This window comes from Buceros rhinoceros, unplaced genomic scaffold (assembly GCF_000710305.1).
Source record: "Buceros rhinoceros silvestris isolate BGI_N320 unplaced genomic scaffold, ASM71030v1 scaffold21578, whole genome shotgun sequence".
Taxonomy (NCBI): domain Eukaryota; kingdom Metazoa; phylum Chordata; class Aves; order Bucerotiformes; family Bucerotidae; genus Buceros; species Buceros rhinoceros.
In genome coordinates, this window is record NW_010425417.1 from 39 (window position 1) to 430 (window position 392).

Sequence of the window (392 nt, forward strand, 5' to 3'; positions counted from 1 at the left end):
GGCTTTGCCAGATGTGCCCACATGTGCTCACACACAGGTGCCAGCACATGCGTGTGCGTGTGCACACGTGTTCACACACCCACGTCCATGCGGACACGTGTGCACATGACGTGGTCACGTGGCTGCACAGACACACAGCGTGGCCATGTGGTCCCACGCGCAGTCACACGCGTGTAGATGCACCTCCCCATGGTCCCGCACACACGTGCTCTTGCCCAGCCGTGCTGCCTCTCACCAGCCCCACGCCCACCCCACGATTCACCACCCCTGGGGCAAGGTGGGTGGTAGGTGAGGGGGCAATGGCAGGCCCTGGGGTGGGGACCTGACGGTGCCACCTTGCAGCCATGGCCTCTGGCATGGGCGGCCTCGGCCGGCTCGACCCGCCGGACCCC